This window comes from Neovison vison, chromosome 4 (assembly GCF_020171115.1).
Source record: "Neovison vison isolate M4711 chromosome 4, ASM_NN_V1, whole genome shotgun sequence".
Taxonomy (NCBI): domain Eukaryota; kingdom Metazoa; phylum Chordata; class Mammalia; order Carnivora; family Mustelidae; genus Neogale; species Neogale vison.
This window is the reverse complement of record NC_058094.1, coordinates 186,061,991-186,084,982: the sequence shown is the minus strand read 5'-3', so window position 1 is coordinate 186,084,982 and position 22,992 is coordinate 186,061,991. Positions and strand designations below refer to the sequence as shown.

Genomic DNA, 22,992 nt, shown 5'->3' with positions numbered 1-22,992 from the left:
TCTAAAATTTTGATGCCATTGTGTTTAATTACTTTTGGAAAATTGATTTCTGAGGGGAAAGAGACAAGTTTCCCATACAGAAGAATACAAATAGTTTATGTAGAGACTCTACCATGAAGGAGGGCAAAATAACTCCCTATTTCTCAGGTGTGGGCAGCACATAGTGAGTTTTGGGAAAAAGAACTTTCCAGGGGTGAATCTGACAGATGCCATGTCATCCAGGTTCTCAAGGTCAACATCTATAGTCAGGAATCATGTTGATAATATATACATTTGTAAGGGCCTATTTAACCAGAGCAATTCCATCTTGGATTAAATAGCCATTTTGTTGTTTGTGCAGTAAAACTTAAACTGACCCTGCCTCCCCCCAGGGGACTTACTTAAAAGCAAGTCCAGGAAAGTAGTATAATATGGTCGACCAGTCCCAGGTAACAGAACCCAAATACAAGGGTGGGTCAGGTCAGGTGGAGATAACAGAGCCCGGATGCAGGGATGAGTCGGGTCAGGGGGAGACATCCAATCAGTGAGGCGTGCATACTGTCTTCCTAGCTACCAAGGAGTGTGGGCCCCGCCTTTTGGGCGCCAATTCTGACCAAGGTGATAGGCTAGTTCAAATAGCTACTATGGGGTGAATTGTAATTCAGTTGGCCACCCGTGTGTGACCTAGCATGACTATGCAGCTTTCTCTGTGTGTTGCAATCTCATTGGCCACCTGTGTGTGGTCAGGCTCAACCACATGGCCTTTGCTCTATAAAAGTTAGTCTGTGAGGTTGGGGGTGGTGGCCCTCTCTGTAAGAGGCAGCCCCAAACGGTCAGTTTGATTCTCAATGCTTGGTGTGAAATAAAGCTTTGCTTGACTTTCGCTTTGTATCAGTCTCGCTCCTTTGATCAGGGACCTATCATTGGGGGACCTTTCACTTTGAAATGATGTGATGAAGATGGTGCTTTGCCTCCATGAACCTTCTCCCATATCCCCCATCTAATCCTGAGAAAAACATCAGATAAATTCCAATTGTGGGCATCTGCAGAACACCTGACAACTACTCTTCAAAACTGCCAAGTCATCAAAAACAAGGAAAGTCTGAGAAATTGTCATAGAAAAAAAGAAGCCTAAATGTAGTAGGGTAGCCTGGGTGGGATCCTGGAATAGAAAAAGGACATCAGGTAAAAGTGAAGGAAATCTGAATAAACTAGGGACTTTAGTTAATAATAACATACCATTATTGGTTCATGAGTTATAACAAATACAACACACTGATGCAAGCTGTTAGTAATAGGGGAAACTAGGTATGGGGTGTACGGGAACTTTGTACTGTATTGGCAACTTTTTCATAAATTTAAAACAGTTCTAAAAAATAAAGTCTATTAAAAATAAATCAGATTTGTAAAGAAAAATAATTGCTAATACTGTTAAGAGCAGTGGCTATATGTGCTTCCATTATTAGCACTGCTGGTCCACAGAGCAAACCATAGGCTACTCCCTCCCTGGCCCCCAGACCCCCTCCATTAAACTAGTTAAGCCTGCATTTAATGAATATGGCCACTCATCTGTAAAACTGACACAACCTTAAAAAAAAAAAGTCAAGAGAAACAAGCTGACCCTCTGGCTCATAGAAATTAGAGGAGGATCAAGACTTGGAATCTTCCCCATCTCCAGCAAGTGTGTGGGCTAACTCTCTTCTCAGTGGAAAAGAAGTCCCAGCTACATACTGCTCTAGTAGCAAAGGAGATGTGACCTCTAAAACAGAGACAGAGAGATAATAGAGAGAGACACAGACATGGACATAGGTACCATAAGGTATCTGTCAGGATTCTCCAGAGATAATCACCTAATATATTTTGCTAGGAAAGTTGGACTTTTTTACAAGATAACAGGATTTATTAAAATTAGAAGAGATCTGCATATGAAAGCAGTTTATAAACTGTGACAACTGTTCGTACATCAATTATATTATTCCATCTTATTAGCACCTTGATGTAATCAACAGAACCAATATATACTGATCCACAGCCTCATGGCTAACAAATCCAGAACCACCTCTGATAAAGAATAAAAATCCTTAATCTGCTAAAACTATACTGGGAAGTCCAAAGCAGGGTACATAGTAAGGGAGATGTTAGCAAGTTCATGTAAAGTGGTGATGGACACTTAGGCAAGGGGCCATCCTTCCAAAGCAGGTTTGAGAATTAAGCAAGAAAAGAAAAGAAACTAAGTCAAAACAGAAGTGATCTTTTTCATTTGTTGAAAAATATTTGCTTTTCTTTCTTTTTCCTGGGTCATTTCCTGTAAGAGAAGGGACTATTAACACAAATACAAGTGATACTGATCTCTTATGTAGTGTCAACAGAAATATGGGAATAGATTCATTAAGTGCTTAATATAAAACTAGTTAATAAAATCAACCCTCTCTTCTCCCAGTACCTTTCACAGAAGTTTTCTGTCAAAGAACAGTCTTCACAGATAGCATGAATGAGCACGCAGTTATTATGCAAGGAGAGTTTTCTTCTGGCATCAAAAGCATTCAGCAACAATGTTAATAGCATCTTCAGATGCTCAGAAACAGAGATGAATTTTCTACTTGGAAATCTGATTGCTTTTGATCTATCCAGTTTCCATTTTGTTGCCTTTGTTTTCACTGCCATGCGATGCTTGATGGTGTCAGGCAAGGATCGAAGGTGGGAGAAATGAAGTTTTGTGGAAACAAAATGATCATTCAGAGACTCCACTGTTGAATATTGCAAAACCCTAGGGGAGGGGTGCTGAAGTAAAGACAGTGAGCAATCCTCATTTCCCCAGCCCAGTTAGTTCCTGTGTTCTTCCTGCGCTCCCAACTTCCTTTAGGGAAACAGCAGCATCCATTAAATGCCTCCTAACAGAGTCTGAAAGACCTAGTAAAGCGAATCCCACAAGGTTAAGTCTAGATGATTCCTACAATCAGAATTAATTGGTTTAATAACTGCAATTGCTGGGGTTTTGTTTTGTTTTTTCTTTTTCAAGCTTGCTGACTCCTTTTGTGAATAAAAGCCCATGCTTGGATGGGCTCTCTCTTTTCCCCGCTGGAGCTGTGGCAGGCCTTACATTAGCATTTCTTAAACTTTTGTGAGGTTATGGGTCACCCCTATAAGAACATGTTTAAAGCTACAGATCTCTTCATAGAGTGATGGACGTGAGCATGCGCACACACACACAATGTCAGGTAAGAACCCTTGCTCTAAGTAATTTTCCAGAGCTCCTCACATTCCCACAGTCTCATACAGTTGGTGTGCCTTCACATGAGCTTCTGCAAGTTGTAGCAAAATTAAACGCACTCCCCAAATCCCTAAAGGTATCATTCCTGGCAGGCACACAAGTGCAGGTTTGAGTCAAGAAATGACCCAAGGTCTGAGTAAGTGAGGTGGCTCAGCCTGGAGGTTCAAGCATGTCCCCTCCGTCCCCATGACGAGTGACCTGCTGTGGCTCTTTGGGCAAGTTACTTCAGCTGTTTTCCCTGCTGGGAAAAGAAAACAAAATAGTTCAACCTCATCAGAGAGGTGCTGCCCACCACTGCCAAGGACTTGGTAAACTCTCAGCAGAAGCTAGCTATTACCAGTATGATTTAGTGAACTCAAACTACGCTCCCTTTATTAATTGGCTACTTTAGCCTCTTTCCTCTCCCAAACCTTCGGATTCAAAAACACAGAGTTTATGAGAGATGGAAGGGAATGGAGAATCCTGTCCAAGAATAGCCCTGTCGTAGGTGGTCATCCTGTCCCTACCGGAATGCAGAGAACATCTACAATTCCTTGTCACCTACACTACGAACCACCACAGCAGGAAGCCTTGCTGTCTTGTAAGCATCCCCTTGTCAGTTGGGTCTGTTTGTAAAGATCCTTTTCCTTCGATGAAACTGAAATCTTATCTTCCAACTGCCAGAATCAGTCTCCTTTTCCTTCCCACATGAGAGATGTCCAGAAGGCAGGACATATTCATCTTCATCTTCTCCACATTCCGGGTTCCAGGCCCAGTGCCGGCCCCCAGCAGCCGCTGAGTTTTTTATTTAATTCACTGAGACTTTAACTACTTGGAAGCAGCTATGTGGTATGTCCACAGCCTTACATGTCCCCTCTTGAGAGCTAACTTTGCCCAGTTTCTTTGAAATCCCTCATCTGACATGGTTTCCACAGCATCACCATCTCAGCAGTCCTTTGGTTTGAGCACAATGATCCAGGTGCTGTCTGACCAGTCAGAGAGGAAGTATCCTTGTTCTTGTTCTGTCCCCTTCATTCATTCACTTCCTCATTAACTCACTCAACAAATGCCTTTGATCCTTGCTCCTAGAAAATTCTTGGAGATGAAAAAGGAGAATTATACCCGATACACAACTCAGAGTCCTTGACCATTGAGGGAAGGTTATAGCTACCTCTAGGGAAGAGCCATGCGGGTCCTTCCTAAATCTGTCGTGGCACTAATTTCAGTTCATGTGGACCATTTGCTGTTCCTTATTTTCCATATTGAACGTTTTTAACATTCCTGATTGACCTAATCTTTCTCCAAAAATAATTCTTAAAAAAAGATTTTTTCTTTCCTCTCAATTGTACGTTTCTTATTCCTCTGGCACATCTTTCAGTGACCTTTCATCTTTCTGTTTCTTCTTTGCACTCAGGGGCCAACATAAAACTTCAACTCCCTTTTGACCTATATAGTCACAGAAGAACATGTCAGCCACTCCCAGAGGCACTTGGTCTTCAGATACCAAGTGCCAGCAACAACAGGGGCAGGGGAAATAAAAGAAGAAATATTTTGCCAAGTAGAGATTCAAAAGAACCACTTTCATACTTCTGCAGGCAAGTCAGCTACGCAAATGTCTGAAACTGTGTGATTCTCCCAAAGAACAGCCGACATGTTTAATTTCAGCACAACCCTTGAAAGAGCTCAGGGACCCCAGGATAACTGATTGTACTATAAATCCATGATACAACAGGACAGGAGAGGTGTGTGTCCCCTAATAAATATTGATATTGGCTCTCAGATTTTCATGTGATGACTGTTTCCAAAGGAAGAGTCTTTTATCTGAAGGATGGGATTGACAGGTAATGATTTTGGAGGCTCTTTCATCAACAAATTGGGTGGAGAAACACTGGCATAATTAACTTTTTTCGCTACTGATTTTTTTTTAAGACCTGTATTCCACAATTCTCAATTCACTATTCTCTTTCTGAAGTAAGTTCTGATTCCCAGGAGGTTGAGGAAGGTCTACCAACTTCTAAAAGGTCAAATTGCAAACCAGTGGCAGGTTTGAAGTCAGGCTCCTCGATGATCATGGCTGAATTAGACAGGAGCATAGGGCATGGCAAGCGTGACCTCCTAGGGGGTCCTAGGGGTAGGTGAAGATCTATTGGAGGCCAAAGAAGGTGCCGACGTGAAGACCCTAGAGAGATGAAAATTGTCCTCTAACAGCAAGTGCTCAGCAACCTCTGAAGGAAAAGCTGCCAAAGTTCTTCAAACCCATAGCCTGTTCCCACCTACATGATTCCTCAGAAAACAAATACAAAGCAGGGAGAAATATGGGGTATGAAGCCAGGCTACCTACACAGAAGAGAGTTCAGGTGGGGTTTTAACTTTTCTTCCCTAGAAAGTTTTGGCTTTAGAAGAGAAAGGAGGCATGAGGTAGAGGGCATCAAATGCAAACCGAGAAGTCTGGGGCAAGAGAGCTATAACCTGGGCACGAGAGAAAAGTGCCTACATGAAATAGAAAAAACAGAAGATAATGGAAGACAAATAAACATTAATATATAAAAAAGAACATTTGGCTTCTCCAGACAGCACATAAAAAAATCCTAAACTCTTCATGTTATTATTCTTATAAAATCTTTGCATAAACAATTGATAGTATGAAATTCATGACTTGAATTGAACAGTGAACAGTGTACATTATCCCTTTAAAACAGAGTTTATTTTACTTTCATAAGACTAAGTAAGATAATGCATAAAAGGGACTGTTGGTTAAAAATTCTGTTTGTTTACTTACTGTTTCTATGAAGATTTACTACTTAGCAACTCCATGTGCTACAGGCACTGCTGCTGTGTAAGTAAACAGAATTACTACTTGCTCTTAAAAAGCCTCCTAGCTAGTGAGTTCCCCATAGTACAAGCCATCAGAAAAAGATACCGCTGAAGTCAAAGACAGAGGAGAAAATATTCTGAAAAGGATCATGTGGCAGAAGGACCACAACAGAGCCGAAGTGAGAAAGCTTGCGAGTCAGCCAAGCAAGCATTAATGCAGTTCAGTGCAATGATTAAGAAGATGATTTTGTTACCTGGTAGGCCTTCTGGAAAGATGACTTAATCTATGTCTCACTTTCATTCTCTGCAAAATAGGAATAATAATGCCTTTTCATAGAGTTGTTGCAAGAAATGAGTTAGGATATTTCTCAAGAAACAAGAAAGATCTCAAATACACAACCTAACCTTATACCAAAAGGAGCTGGAGAAAGAACAGGAAATAAGACTAAACCCAGTAGGAGAAAAGAAATAATAAAGGTAAGAGCAGAAATCAATGAAATAGAAACCAAAAGAACAGTAGAATGGATCAACAAATCTAGGAACTGGTTCTTTGAAAAAATTAATAAGATTGATAAACCCCTGGCCAGACTTATCAACAGAAAAGAGAAAGGACCCAAATAAATACAACCATAAATGAAAAAGGAGCGATCACAACCAACACCAAAGAAATACGAACAATTATAAGAACATATTATGAGCAACTATATGCCAACAAGTTAGGCAATCTGGAAGAAATGGATGCACTCCTAGAGATGCATGAACTATTAAAACTGAAGTAGGAGGAAACAGAAAACCTAAACAGACCTATCACCATCAAGAAAATTGAAACAGTAATCAAAAATCTCCCAACAAACAAGAGACCAGAGCTGGATGGCTTCCCAGGAGAATTCTACCAAACATTTAAACAAGAATTAATATATATCTTCTGAAGCTATTTCAAAAAATAAAAATGGAAGGAAAACTTCCTAACTCTTTTTATGAGGCCAGAATTACCTTGATCCCAAAACCAGATAAAGACACCACCAAAAAGGAGAATTACAGACCCTGGTGACATCCTGATGAACATGAATATAAAAATTATCGCCAAAATACTAGCCAACAGGATCCAACAGTACATTAAAAGGATTATTCACCACAACCAAGTGGGATTTGATCCTGGGCCCCAAGGATGGTTCAACATTGGCAAATCAGTCAATGTGACACACTACATAAATAAAAGAAAGGATAAGAACCATATGATCCTCTCAATAGAGACAGAAAAAGCATTCAACAAAGTACAGCATTCTTTCTTGAATAAAATTCTTCAGTGTAGGGATAGAGGGAACATACCTCAATCTCATAAAAGCCATCTATGAAAAGCCCACAGTGAATATCATTTTCAATGGGAAAAACTGAGAACATTTTCCCTAAGGTCAAGAACACAGCAAGGATGTCCACTATCACCACTGCTGTTCAACAGAGTACTAAAAGTCCTAGCCTCAGCAATCAGATAACAAAAAGAAATAAAAGGCATCTGAATTGGCAAAGAAGAACTCTTTGCATATGACATAATATTCTATGTGGAAAACCCCAAAAGACTCCACTCCAAAATTACTAGAACTCATACAGGAATTTAGCAATGAGACAGAAGACAAAGAAATTATGGAGTCAATCCCATTTACAACTATACCCAAAACTGTAAGATACCTAGCAATAAACCTAACCCAAGAGGCAAAGGATCTGTACTCAGAAAACTATAGAACTCTCATGAAGGAAATAGAAGAAGATAAAAAATCGGAAAAACATTGATGGCCATGGATTAGAAGAACAAATATTGTTAAAATATCTATGCTACCTAGAGCAATCTACGCATTCAATGAAATCCCTATCAAAATACCATCAACTTTTTTCACAGAGCTGGAATAAATAATCCTAAAATTTGTACAGTACATGAAAAGCTCCCAAATAGCCAAAGTAATGTTGAAAAAGAAAAAGAAAACCAAAACTGGTGGCATCACAATTCCGGACTTCAAGCTCTATTACAAAGCTGTAATCATCAAGATAATATGGTACTGGCACAAAAACAGACATAGATCAATGGAACAGAATAGAGATCCCAGAAACGGACCCTCAACCCTATGGTCAACTAATCTTTGACAAAGCAGGAAAGGATATACAATGGAAAAAGGACAGTCTCTTCAGCAAGTGGTTTGAGAAAATTGGACAGCCACATGTGGAAAAATGAAACTGGACCATTTCCTTATACCACACACAAAAATAGACTTAACTCTGAAAAACAGTCTGAGGGGTTTGAAGGGGCGGGGGGGTGGGAGGTTGGGGTACCAGGTGGTGGGTATTATAGAGGGCACGGCTTGCATGGAGCACTGGGTGTGGTGAAAAAATAATGAATACTGTTTTTCTGAAAATAAATAAATTGGAAAAAAGAAAAAAAAGATTAAAAAAAATGAGAACCTCTTTTCTATAATAATATTTCATAAATTTAGCTTTTCATAGATTTAGAATACACTGATAATTCTATATTAATAAGGCTTGAGTGCATTCAGCAAATGATTTTAGATTTATTCTTTTATTATATTTACTTCGTTTATATGGTAGTCACACAATTTCAGCATAGGAAGGAACTATGCTGCTCATTTGGCCATCTCCTAGTTTTATAGATGAGGAAAACTGATTCTCTTTTCTGGAATAACCACTCAGGTGACCTCAGATAAGAGACATAAATTTCAGTGAGCAGTCTTCTGATCCCATGATTATTCACATTATCCTAGAATAGCACTGTGTTACCATTTCACAATGCTTTGGTGAAACTCAACTTATGATCACCAAGTATGACTTGAGCTTTGAAGGTACCGAATAGAGATTGGACACTGAGGGAAGCAGAGATGTTTACAAATCCCAGAAACACCACACATAGTTTATTACAATCCCCATCACTGATAGTCAGTTGGAAGGAGGATGCTGTCTGTCCATTTCTAAACATAAAGGCTCAAGGCTTCCCTTAGAATCTTGGCTCTCACCACTTAGTTCAACACAATGAACTCCAGATCCCAGTGATTGGTAAACCTGAGTATTTTCTGTTGCTTGCTCTCCAGGATCAACTCAGGTTCTTGATCGTGGTGTGTTGGTGGTGTGCAAGAACCTGAAAAGGGCTGGCAAAAGCACAAAATGATGCATCTGCTGCCCTGTTCCACAGAGAAGACAGTGGCTGTGGCTAATCTAAATTGAGATATGCTAAATATGCACTAGGTTCAAAAGCTTAATAAAGAAATATGAATTTCAAATAAATTACTTTTAAATAAAAATTTAAAAAAAAATAGACTTAAAATGGATGAAAGACCTAAATGTGAGATAGGAATCCATCAAAATCCTGGAGAACACAGGCAGCAACCTCTTTGACCTTGGCCACAGCAATTTCTTACTAGGCACATCTCCAAAGGCAAGGGAAACTAAGGCAAAAATGAACTGTTAGAACTTCATTAAGATAAAAAGCTTTTACACAGCAAAGGAAACCACTGACAAAAACAAAAGACAAGTGACAGAATGAGAGAAGATATTTGCAAATGACATATCAAATAAAGGGCTAGTATTTAAAATATATAAAGAACTTATCAAATTAAACACCCAAAGAATAATCCAATCAAGAATTGGGCAGAAGACATGAATAGACATTTCTCTAAAAAAGACATCCAAATGGCCAACGGATACATGAAAAAATGCTCAACATCACTCAGCATCAGGGAAATACAAATCAAAACCACAACGAGATACCATCACACACCAGTCAGAATGGCTAAAATTAACAAGTCAGGAAATGACAGATGTTGGCGAGGATGTGGAAAAAGGGGAACCCTCCTACACTGCTGGTGAGAATGCAAGCTGGTGCAGCCACTCTGCATACAGTATGGAGGTTCCTCAAAAAGTTGAAAATAGAGCTACCCTATGACCCAGCAAGTGCACTATTGGGTATTTACCCCAAAGATATAAATGTAGTGATCTGAAGGGACACTGACCCCAATTGTTTATAGCAGCAATGTCTACAACAGTCAAACTATGGAAAGAGCCAAGTTATCCATTGACACATGAATGGATAAAGAAGATATGGTGTGTATGTGTGTGTATATATATATATATATATATATGCACACATGCACACACCCACACACGGGAATATTATGCAGCTATCAAAAATGAAATCTTGCCATTTGCAATGATATGGATGGAACCAGAGGGCATTATGCTAAGCAAAATAATTCAAGCAGAGAAATACAATTATCATATGATCTCGCTGATAAGTGGAATTTGAGAAACAAGGCAGAAGATCATAGAGGAAAGGAGGGAAAATAAAACAAGATGAAACCAGAGAGGGAGACAAACCATAAGAGACTCTTAATCATAGGAAACAAACTGAGTATTGCTGGAAGGGAGAGAGGTAGAGGGATGGGGTAACTGGATAATGAACATTGGGGAAGAAATGTGTTGTCATTAGAATTGGGTATTATGTAAGACCAATGAATCACAAACATCTGTACCTCTGAAACCAATAATACCTTATATGTTAATAAAGGAAAAAAAGAAAAGAAATGAGTGAGGAGATTATATATATATATATACATATATATATATATATATCATAAGTACCCAACAAACTGTGTTTTTAAGATTTTATTTATTTATTTGACAGAGAGAAATCACAAGCAGGCAGAGAGGCAGGCAGAGAGAGAGAGAGGGAAGCAGGCTCCCTGCTGAGCAGAGAGCCCGATGCGGGACTCGATCCCAAGACTCCGAGATCATGACCTGAGCCGAAGGCAGCGGCTTAACCCACTGAGCCACCCAGGCGCCCCCAAACTGTGTTTTTTAATGAAAGAAACTTTCATGTTCTATCATTTATTTCTGTATTATTTGCATTTTTTTAAAAATATGTGTTATGGAAAGTCAGAAAAGAAGGAGGGGAAAGAGAAAATGCCAAAATACATGTAGGCAAATTAATTCTCAATAAAGCTGATGAAAAAAAAATAACGAACTATGTACGTAAACTGCTGATCTCAAAAACAAAGACAGAATTAGAATTACCCAAGCCATATTCTTTCTCCTCGAGGCCACACTATGGATTCAAGCTCCTACCCAATCAGGGCCGTTACTTGAAGTGGAGCACAGTGGGTGCTGGAATGCTGGCCTGATTGCCTGCCACACCAAGAGCTTAGCAACATCACACACCAAGAAGGGAAATCCCAAACCTACTTCCAAAGGGGCAAAACATGAATTCTCTGGGAAGTCAAGCTGCATGGAGACCTTTCACACAGGAACCACCCTGCATAAGAAATGTTCTCTTTTCTGATACCCACAGAACTAGGCATTAGGGGATATCTGAGCCTCATAAAGAGGAATGAGCTTCAGAAAACAGCCCTTCATCTCAACCAGTACAGATTGGCCCATGTGAGTCATTCAGACTTTTAGACATTTTTTCTAGACCACGCATTGAGTTTTCCAAATATTCTGTGTTCTGTAGTGGAAAGATGAGGGCTTGGGTTCAGACAGATCTTACTATCTTCTTTCTATCACTTATTAAGATGTGGTCAACTGTATGTTCCTTAACTTATCTGCTTCTATGTGTTCCACTGTAAAAACAGGGAGAATACTACTTCCTTTGCCAACATCTTGTAAAAAATAAATGATCTTTCAGTCTGTGAAATCTCCTAATCTAATGTCATTTATATAGTAAATGCTTAATAAATGGTGGCTATTACTAATTTCTGGATTATTATTATTTGATAAGTCAAGTAAATTAAAAATTTGCCCCATCTTTACTTAAGTTTATGTGGACTAAGAGGAGAATGGTATTATGAAAAAAATATTAAATGTGATTATTTCATAGCCCCAGAATAATAACCAGTGACTATTAAGAACTGCTGGCCCAACTTGTTTAGACCTCTTTATATGGATCTTATTCATATTTATTTTGCCACAAGGGCCAATTATTAAATAAGTAGTAGCTCCCAAGCAGTTTTTACGCATTTTATATTCTCAAAAGTTTGACAAATATAAATAAATAATGCACATACATGTATAGACAGACAGAGTAAGTGTAAAATCTTGACAACTGGTAAAATCTTGACAACTGATGAACTGTATATGGATATTTGCACTGATATTCTTTCAATTTTTCTAGACACTAAAATTTTTTTAAAATAAAAAGTTGGGGAAACCTTTACAGAAACATTAAATTAAAATTAACTAAATTGAAAAATGTATAATTCATATTAAAAGGACATACCAAATGTTGGAAAAATTTGCCTGGAATGGCCAAACAAAGACATATTCTACTAGTTCTATCAAACTTTAAAAAAAACAAAAACAAAAGAAAACATGTTTTAGATACTCAAATAAAAGGACTAAGTCCCTGATAGGGGAAAGAAAATCAAATTATCATGTATTTTTTGTCAGTAATATGACACACCAGAAAATAATACAATAAAATTTACATATTCAAGAAAATAAAATATAAGCCAAAAATTTTATATCTGGCCAAATTGAACTCAAGAATAGAGGACACAGTGCCCTGCCCTGGCTAGCTCATTTGGTAGAGCATGCAACTCTTGATCTTGGTGTTGTAAGTTCAAGCCCTGTGTAGAGCTTACCCTTAAAAAAATAAAAAAAGAACACAGGACATAGAAATTTTAACTTTTTATTTTGAAATCATTTTACAATCACAGAACAGAAAAAAAAATACTAAAAGAGTTCCTGTTTGTTGTTCACCCTGGTTGCTCTAAGAGAATATGATTGTGTCCTTATAAGAAGAAGAAGAGACATCAGAGATGCACATGGACAGAGAAGAGGCCATGTGAGGACATAGCACAAGGCAGTCATCTTCAAGCCTATGAGAGAGGTCTCTGGAGAAACCAATCCTGCCAGTACCTTAGACTAAAACGTCCAGCCTCCAGATCCCTGAGAAAATAAGGTCCTGTTGTTTGAGCCACCATCTGTCTGGTGTTCCGAGCAGACACACAAGGAGTGATATGGTCTGACCTCCATTTTTCAGATAACAAGTCATTTATTTTACTATATGTCTGCCAGAATCTTCACCTCTCACATGCTAGGCTCTTAGGTTCCTTGGAAGGGTCCAAACATGAACTGATTCTTTGCTGTCTTCTTGCAAGCTGGTATTTAAATACTGCATACAGTCCTTCGTGTTTCTGGCATGCAAAGCCATCATCTCCAACTTCTAGTACTGCTGTATTTTTTCTCTATTTTATATTCAAATAGCCATTTCATTGAGAATCTTCAAATATGGTATTATAGACACATACTAATTCTTACTCCAGCTCTCCAGGAAATCTGATGAACGGTCTTCCTAAGTGAATATTGGTTAGAGTAACAGATTTGTTAAAGATTTCTTGATGTAGCAAGGTTATGCATTTAATAGTGTTTCTAGTTTATGAAAATCTTCTAACCTACCTGGTAATGAAGCAGCAGACAAACAACATCTGGGCAGATATTTATCTTGTTAAGTTAAACATGCACCTGGCCCCTTAATTATCAACTATAATTGACAACTTCATCATTGCAGAGCACTTTTCTGTCCATGCCACAGTGGTGCAAGTAATTAGGTAATAATTAATGATTCTTTAAGTGCATTATTTCCTAAGAGTTCAATTTGCACTGTATGTATATTTAAAGAGCAACAACTCTGTTTATTTTGTCCATATAGACAAATGTTAGAATAAATGAAAATTGCCATGCTTATCATGCATAAGTCAAAGTATCATCTATAATCATTCTTAACCTTTTTTCTACTCCATAGAGTGCTTATTTTATTTTCACTCAGCCTTACCAAATAACCATAAAGTTTTAGAGTTAATTATAGAATCCAAATGAATACACATTCACAGATACTCAACCCCATGTTACACATAGTAAGGAAACATATAAATATATAAATGACCAACACTGGGGAAAGGATTAGTAAATTATGGTACATGAACTAACAAAATATCATGCTAAATTTGAAGATAATTTTCAACATTATAAAAATATGAAAATTTATATTTAAAAATAACATAAAATTCTGGTTATGATTATATAAAATATGTATATTAGTAGAAAAATAATGGAAGGTAATAGGTAGTATAATAGGTAGTATAATAATGTCCACAAATGAAGATTATTTTAGAGTATAGTAAAGATGAATGTTTAGATGAATGTTTCCATCTAAAAAACATTTTATTTCCATTACTGAATAGGTTACACATGCCCACAGTACAATATTCAAAAGATAAAGAGTGATATGCATTGAAAATTTAATGTCCATCTGAGACCTGTCTCCTAGTGGCCCATCCCACTCCCTAGGAGTAACTTTTTCTAGAAAGTAGCAAATTTTACAAATTTTTGTATATTATTCCAAAGACAATTTAATTACTTACAAAAACTGCATAAACATTTTTTCCCACACAGATAGTAGCAGTAATAGCACACACATTGGTCCATATCTTGGTTTTCTCACTTAATACCTCTTGGAATAGTTCCATATCATTACATAGAAAGCTACCTAATTATTTTTAATGGCTATATTTCATTATATGAATTTATCATATCATTTATTTAACCATCTTGCATTCACGTACATTCAGGTTCATGCCAATCTTTTACTATTTGAAATAATGTTCCAAACAATAGCCAGAGTGATACAACTAAAATGAAAATGAGATCAGACTTATAATGTGAAGACAGCATTATAAAGTTAGAATTTTTCCTTCATTTCTCTGAAAGTCTTTGTAAAGTAAAAGGAAGAATGAGAAACATAAACACAGAAACCATAAACGTTTTCTTTTAGTGAAGAAAAAGAAAAATCCCATACATGTTTACGCAGTTCACAGAAAAGAAATAAAAGTTAAATGAGCTTATATACCAAACCCTGCATCATAAGAAAAATTTCACCTCGCTTCACACAGAACACTTACCATTCTTCTACCTCTTATAAAAGCTCCTCTGGGAAAACTGTGCATACTATAAAGATAAGTAATCAGAAAGGAATCCTTCTGGTAATGACAGAGTAGCTGGTTTCAGAACAACTGTCTCACTAAAATCACCTAGAAATGCTCAGGAATATGTTTTTAAATATATATTTGAAGACATTGGAGAACTACAAAGCCAGTGAGAACTTGAAGAAACAAGATTCTGGAGAGAAGGAACTTACAAAGGGGTGAGCTGGGCATTAATTTCAAACTACTTTTCTGATCAAGGAATTTGATGATTCACCAGTGGTTATGAAGATATAGAGAAGCTGAGCAAGGATTTCCTGTATTCTTACAAGTCTTAAGGGAAATAAGTGGAGGAGGAGCCCTAGTAAACTCCCCAGGATTTCCTTTGAGAGACCTAAATGACCTACATGGCAGGAATGGGCATGAACCAGAAATAAAACATCCCTTACAAAGACCGAAGCCTGACTTCAAATTAACTCAATATCTGATTGGATTAAAATGATTGTATCTTACTCTAATTTCCTTCCAGAAATATATCTCTAGGCCTAGATAACACCATCCAGAGCATCTCCAAAGTGTTGTGTTCAATAAAGGAATTTAAATTATTATAAAAAATTATTGTTACATCAGGAAATAAAACCAGATGATTTATTTCATGAGAAAGAGAGAAAGTAAAACAAGTGTTTTAAAACAAGTGCCTGGGTGGCTCATCATTAAGCATCTGCCTTTGGCCTAGGTCATGATACCAGAGTCCTGGCATCAAGTCCCTCATCAGGCTCCCCCCTCAGTGGGGAGTCTGCTTCTCTCTTTGCCCCTCCCCACTGCTTGTGTGCTCACTTGCTCTCTCTCTCTCACAAAAATAAATAAAATCTTTTTTAAAAATCAAAAAAAGAGGGGCACCTGGGTGGCACAGTGAGTTAAGCCTCTGCCTTCAGTCAGATCATGATCTCAGGGTCCTGGGATCGAGCCCCTCATTGGGATCTCTGCTTGGCAGGGAGCCTGCTTCCCCCACTCTCTCTCTGCCTGCCTCTCTGCCTACTTGTGATCTCTCTCTCTCTCTGTGCCAAATAAATAAATAAATAAAATAAAAAAAAAAAAAGAAAAAATCAAGAAAAGAAAGAAAGAAACAGATTAATAACCCCTGAGCCACAGGTGATAAAATATTGGTTTATCAGATATGGTCTTTAAAATCAGTGATTACTGTTGTTCAAGAAATTAGATGACAAGATGGTAGATTTCATTAGAGAATATAAATTGCACAACAGAAAAATTGAATTAAAAATGCAAAACTGAAATTAAAAATCTCAACTGATGTGTCTAACAGCAATGTACATATATAGATAGAGCTCTAGGTCTATATCTAAAATAGATGGAGAGGGTGCCTGGGTGGCTCAGTGGATTAAGTCTCTGCCTTCGACTCAGGTCATGATCTCAGAGTCCTGGGATTGAGTCCCACATCAGGCTCTCTGCTCGGCAGAGAGCCTGCTTCCTCCTCTCTCTGCCTGCCTCTCTGACTACTTGTGATGTCTCTGTCAAATAAATAAATAAAATCTTTAAAAAAAATAAAATAGATGGAGACAGAGATGGGGGAGGGAGAGAAAAATTAGCTGGCAGTAGATAAGAAGGAAATATCAAAAGTGAAGCCTGAAAAAGAAGGAAGGATGGAGTAAGAGACATGTAAGCCATGGCAAAAATATATGTAGTCTTGGAGGGAATGTAGAGAACAAAAGGCACTGAAGCAATATGTAAAGTAATACCAGATAGAAATTATCTTCAAGTGATGAAAGACGTCAAGTCACAGGTTTAAGAAATATTATGAACCTCAACCAGAAAATTCCCCAACCAGGAAAATACAAAAACAAACAAACAAAAAAAATGCCACACCTAGATTTATCACAGTAAAACTGCTGAAAACAAACCAAAAAAATGTGTTGAAAGTAACTAGAGGAAAAAGAAGACATTTTCTTCAAAGAAACAAAGTAAGAATGACAGCCTACTTCTCAATTTCTATAATGGAATACAGAAGACAATGGAATGACATCTTCAAGTACCAAAAGAAAATAATTGCTGAACTTAAATTCTTCCCCAGAAAAAACATCCTTAAAAAAAATAAGACAGTTCAGACCATGGAAAACAGAAAATTCATCAGCAGATCTACAGTAAACAGAATGCCAAAGACATAAGGAAAATAATTCCAGATTAATCCTGGTAATGCAGAAAAAGATATAGAGCAAAAATAAGAAAGGTCTATATGACCGTGAATCTAAATAAATATTGATATTGATTGTATAAAAATAATATTTGTTTATAGAAATTAATAGGTATGTAAAATTAAAATATGTAATTCTAAGGGGTTTTTGCATTAACAGAAGTGTGGTAAAAATACTACTTTATGTTGCATTTTATTAAGAAAGGATTTGCAGACAATATGATTGTGTGCAGAAATGTTTTTAAAATACAGATAATGTATAATTCTTAATAAATAAATTTAACAAGTTTATTTTATGGAAAAAATTAACTATTTCTTTAGACATGCAATGAAAGATGGAAAATTTTCAAAAAAATCAAAAAGTTAATCACCAGAATAGCTTTCTAAATGTTATTTTGGGTGCCTGGGTGGCTCAGTGGGTTAAGCCTCTGCCTTCAGCTCAGGTCATGATCCCAGGCCCGAATCTGGCTCTCTGCTCAGCAGGGAGCCTGCTTCCCCCTCCCTCTCTGCCTGCCTCTCTGCCTACTTGTGATCTCTCTCTGTGTGTCAAATAAATAAATAAAATCTTTTTTTAAAAAAAAGATGTTATTTCTTCAGAGAAAACTATAACACATTACTGAAAAATATTTTTTAATAAAACAAAGGGATGAACATTACCACATTCATTGACTAGATGACTTGATACTGTTGAAGATGTCAGTTACCTCCTACATGGATTTTTAGATGCAAAGGAATTTCAGTCAAAAAAATCCTAGCCCCAGTTTTTGACAAGCTGATGCTAGAATTTATAAAGAAAAGTAAAAGGGGGGAAAGAAGCCACAACAACCCTGGAAAAATAAAATGATTTACCAAAAGATGCCAACAGATGTCAAGAATGCCCTTCAACAGACGAATGGATAAGGAAAATGTGGTCCATGTACACTATGGAGTATTATGCCTCCATCAGAAAGGATGAATACCCAACTTTTGTAGCAACATGGACGGGACTCGAAGAGAATACGCTGAGTGAAATAAGTCAAGCAGAGAGAGTCAATTATCATATGGTTTCACTTATTTGTGGAGCATAACAAAAAGCACAGAGGACATGGGGAGTTAGAGAGGAGAAGGGAGTTGGGGTAAATTGGAAGGGGAGGTGAATCATGAGAGACTATGGACTCTGAAAAACAATCTGAGGGGTTTGAAGTGGCAGGGGGTGGGAGGTCGGGGTACCAGGTGGTGGGTATTATAGAGGGCACAGCTTGCATGGAGCACTGGGTGTGGTGCAAAAATAATGAATACTGTTATGCTGAAAATAAATAAATTAATTTTAAAAAATACAGAAAAAAAAAGATATATAATAAAATCAGTATAAAATAAAATCACCATAATGTGATAACAGCACAAAGAGAGACAAACGGATCAGTGGAATAAAACACAAAGTCCAGACACATATATATATGTATACCTGATATTTTTTAAGAGTTTTTTTTTAAGATTTTTATTTATTTATTGGACAGAGAGATCACAAGTAGGCGGAGAGGCAGGCAGAGAGAGAGGAGGAAGCAGGCTCCCCACTGAGCAGAGAGCCCGATGCGGGGCTCAATCCCAGGACCATGAGACCATGACCCAAGCCGAAGGCAGAGGCCCAACCCACTGAGCCACCCAGGCGCCCCTGAACACCTGATTTTTGATGGTTGGTGACTCTACTGGGCTGAAAAATGTACCCCCAAAGATATCAAATCTTAGTCTCTAGAACCTGTGAATGTTACTTTACATGGTAAAAGTTTTGGAGATGTGATTAAGAACACTTAATCACGAAATGAGGAAATGATCCTGGGTCATCCAGATGGGCCCTAAAAGCCATCACAGTGTCTTTATATGAGTCAGGCAAAAGGAGACTACACACACACACACACTCACACACACACACACACAGAGGAGGTCATGTGAAGATGGAGGCAAAACTGCAGTGATATATCCACGAACAGGAATGCTGGGGCAAGGAATGCTTCTCCCTTGGAGTCTCTGGAGGGAGGGCCACCCTGCCAACATATTGGTATACATACAACATACAGCCCAGCAGTAGTGATTTTGAATTTTTGGCCTCTAGAACTGTGAGAGAATAAATTTCTGTCTTGATGCCTGAACTCACCAAGTTTGTGGGACTTTGTTACAGTAGCCATAGGAAATGAATACAGAAGTACCACGGAACACTGGGGAAAGGTTGGTCTTATCAATAAATGGTGCCAGGTCAACTGAATAGCCATAAGGAAAAAAATGAATGTAGCCCTTGACTTCACCTTTTACACGAGTATAAACTTGAGACAAACCAAAAACTTAAATGTAAATGATTTTTAAAAGAACATCAAAAATATAACATAGGGAAACATTTTCATGAACTTGAGAAAGACCACGATTTCTTAACTAGAACCTCAACAGAACTAACTAAAGGAGAAAAGACTGGAAAGTTGGGCTACATTAACATTAAGGACTTCTATTCATGAAAAGATTATATCATGAGAATAAAATTAGAAATCAGATAGTAGAAGAAGATATTAGCAAATATCTATATAACTCTCAAGAGATTTGTATACAGAAAATATTTTCAAAACATTTCCAAATCAATACAAAAAAAGACTGTCATCTCAATAGAAAAACGGACAAGAGATTTTAGCAGGCACTTGACAAAAGAGAATATCCAAATGTCCTAATAAATCTATAAGATGCTCAGTGTCATTATTTAATAGAGGAATAAATACTGAAACCATAATGTAAGAGACAGCTCCACATCCACAAGAATAACTAAAATTTAAGAGATTGATAGTACCCACTCTTGGGGAGGAAACAAAGCAGTTTTAAATTTCATATAATGCCAGGGGAAGCATAAAGTTATACAGGAAGCGCCTTTGGAAAAGCTTTTGGCCCCATCTCCTAAAGCTTAACATAATACCTATCTTATGATCAACTGTCTGGGCACTGTGGTCCAGCCATGTAGACACATTAATCATCACACTTCCTTTTAAAAAAAAATCCTAACATTTTTGGAATAAATCTGTATTAGTTGTTGAATATTATTGACATTAATCTGCTATTGAATTCTGTTTACACTTTTGTTTCCTAATAGTCAAAATAAAGATCGGTCTATAATTTTCACTTTTATCTTGATACTGAAACTTTTCACATCATAAAATAAATGTGGAGATTTTTTCTTGTTTCCTATAAGTTTAAACAACATTGGAGTTTCAAGTTCTTCAAAGATACAGTAAACTATTTCCATGAACCCATCTGGGTCTGGAGCTTTTTGTGGGAACTGATAGTACCTCTTTGGGAAATTTCTCTATTTATTCTCTTGTACTTGAGCTATGTATTCTCCTTCTAGGATTGGCTTTGTTACTAGGTATGTTTCTAGAATATCAACGAATTTCATATCACTGCTCAAATGTAGTTCCATAATATTAAGCAAAAATAGTATTCTTCTAATTTCCTCTGGTTTTGCAATTAGTACTACCTTATCTTTTCTAATATGTGATTTTATGTTCTCCTTTTTAAAAATTAGATTAACAGTTTATCTATGTCTCTAGTTTTCCAAATAACAAAATCTAGAATTTCCAAAGATTTTTGTTTCCCAATTTATTAATTTCTGCTTTTAATTCTTTTTTTCTGCTTTTCTTGGTTTTTACCATTTCCTAACTTGTGAAACAATGCTTAAGTCATTTGTTCTCATCATTTATTTTTGAAGACCATAAGTGTTTGGGGGTATGTGAAATTTTTTCCCAATTCTTTTAAAATATTAATGGATTTAGTATTTAAAAATAAATACACATATGCAAAGTTGTCCAAGAAAGAACATGAAACCCGTGTGTTATTTTTCAAGACTACTGGAAATATACAAAAGGTGAATGACTACTGACTTCTCATTTCTCTTTGGAAATATGGCAAAATCGTACAATGACAACATAGCTTCTGGTTAAGAACCTGAGCTGTGCCTTGCAGCTCTGGGTGAAAAATCTTGAACTTACTACCAACATGTTATGTGACATTTGGAAGGTGGTTTATCCTCTCACGGCTTCTGTGTCCCCATCTGAAAAAAAGCAAGGATTTAAAAGCAAAATTTACAAGGTCCCTATTGTATAAGGGTGTTGGGAGGATAAAAGGTAAAAACCTTTACGAAACTTAGAACAGTGCTTTAATATATAAATTCAATTCATCTGTTTGTTTAGTGACATAAATGAATATAATTACTTCCAGTTTTCTTCAGAAGTATCATGGCATTCCAACATTTATTCTACAGAGGTCTGGACAAGGATGCCTTGTTGACACCAGTGACTGAAACTGTGCCTTTTCATTCATTATATCCAAGGCTCCGGTGGCTCTCAATGACCCTTGGAATAAAGTAGCTGTAGGGAGTCTCTGGTGGCCTGAGGACAGAGTCTACACTCCTGAGTGCAACTCTGCACACTCACGTCACTAGCCGTATCTCCCCACCATGCCTTCCCACCATAACAAGACTATCTAGTTCCTCAAAACACAAGACATGTTCCCTCATCCCTGTGCTGCTTCCTCTGGGAGTTCCTCAACCCAGCACTATTGACATTTGGGGCCTGTAAATAATTCTTCATTGTGGGGGTTGTCCTGGGTGTTGTGGGATATTCAGCAGCCTTCCTGCACTCTACCCACTGGATCCCAGTACACCTACCCCTGATTGTAACAACCAAACCTGTCCACAGACATTGCCAAAAGTTTCCTGCGGGGCAAAATCCAGGGGTGACTGGTTAGGAACCACTGTTTATGGAGAATGTTTTTACCTGGCTAACTTCCAACTCACCCTCAAGATTTTTTCTTTTTCTTTCTTTCTTTTCTTTTCTTTTCTTTTCTTTTTTTTTTTTTTTTTAAGATTTTACTTATTTATTTGACAGACAGAGATCACAAGCAGGCAGAGAGAGAGGGGGAAGCAGGTTCCCTGCTGAGCAGAAAGCCTGATGCAGGGCTCTATCCCAGGACCCTGAGACCATGACCTGAGCCAAAGGCTGAGCCATCCAGGTGCCCACCCTTAAGATTTCGGGTTAAACGTCGCTGCTGTGGCCCCAGTGTCAACACCACTGCTATGTTCCGACACACCGCCGTGTTCTGGGCACAGGGACGAGGGCGTTAGGACTGCCCAGGTAGCCGTCAAGTGGGGCCCGCATTAACCGGGGGCAGGTTGGATGGGACCGGGAAAGCTGGATAGGCCGCTGGACGGCTTTTCCGGGCAAGGACTGGGATTCACGGCTGTAATGAAGGGGGAGGGGGCGCCACAAAGAAAGAGTAGGCGGGGGTGCGACAGGAGGGAGAGAAGGAAGGAATCGGTTCAGACTGTGAAATGGTAGTACGCTAAGGTGCCTGCGGAGCAGTCCCGGGGGGACACTCGAGAGAGAAGAGGAAGCAGCTGCCTTCTTTCTCGCCCAGAGTTAAAGCTGTGCCTTCAGAGAGGCCGTCCAAAGATCTGGTGGTCCCCGCAAATGCCCTCTCCCTCCCCACTCAGCGCCATTCCACGCCAAACACGCACGCGCGCACGCACACACGCACGCGCGCGCGCACTTGTTTCCTCTGCTTCGAAATCACGCGTGCACAAGCTGCTGCCGGGAGAACGAATTTTCTCCGTGGGGTGGGGAATAGGTGAGAAGGTGGAGAGAGAGGGAAGTGGGAGACTGAGAAGGACAGTGGCAGAGCGGAGAAGCCTTCCTCAGACCTTGCATTCTCAGCGAGGTCCTGCGGAGCTGGCGAAGGAAAGCACTGGAATCTAAGCA

General features: G+C 38.2%; 1 long non-coding RNA gene across 1 annotated transcript in view; it reads right to left on the bottom strand.

The window, feature by feature from the left end:
* LOC122904079 overlaps positions 1-21,249 on the bottom strand; it is a 63,325-nt gene extending 42,076 nt beyond the window's left edge. Inside the window, exon 1 of the long non-coding RNA XR_006384148.1 lies at positions 21,226-21,249. This is a non-coding gene — a long non-coding RNA (uncharacterized LOC122904079). The remainder of the gene's footprint in view (positions 1-21,225) is intronic.
* Positions 21,250-22,992: the final 1,743 nt, after the last annotated feature.